A 703-nucleotide genomic window follows, 5' to 3' on the forward strand; every position below is an offset into this window, starting at 1 on the left:
GCATGACCCATGCAAGATTGGGATATACTTACACTAAAGAACTATGCATTGTTTATCTGAAATTCATTTAGCTAGGAGTCTTCTATTTTCATTTGCTAATATCTGTTAGGCTTCCCTTCAGTTCCATTTCCTTCCTCATTGTCCTCATCCAACAGCAGAGACTAAGAACTCCAGAGTGAAGAGAGCCTAGGGAGGTGCTCTTTCTCTGCCCATTTTACAGATCTGGGAACCAAGTCCTAGCATGGAACCAGTATGGACTTTGAGGACCTTGCTGAGCTACACGACTTTTCTTTTTCATGAAGTCAGCACATTTCCTGAGTGTCCCCTCTACACTGTGCTGCGTGTTGGGGGATGACAGTGACAACAAGCCTACCATGGACCTGTGTAGAGGGCAAGAGTTAAGAGTTCCCTTAGAGCATGTGAAGTAAGAGGCAGTATTCAGACAGCCTTGTGTCCAGATCCTGCTTTGCCATGTATTAGCTGCATGTCAAGTACTTCTCTCTGAGCCTCTGTCTTCCCTTTCGTAGTGTGGGGTAGCAGTACTTCTCTCAGGGGATTGTTACCAGGCTTCAGTGGGATGATGAAATGCCAGGTGGGGGCAGGGAAGAGTTTATTGCATGATGAGAAAAGAGAGGTACCCATGGTAAAGTTTGGTTGTTGCCTACAGGTTGCCAGGCATCCTGGGCCACCCAGATGATACAGA

Source organism: Canis lupus, chromosome 24, assembly GCF_003254725.2.
Source record: "Canis lupus dingo isolate Sandy chromosome 24, ASM325472v2, whole genome shotgun sequence".
Classification (NCBI taxonomy): Eukaryota; Metazoa; Chordata; class Mammalia; order Carnivora; family Canidae; genus Canis; species Canis lupus.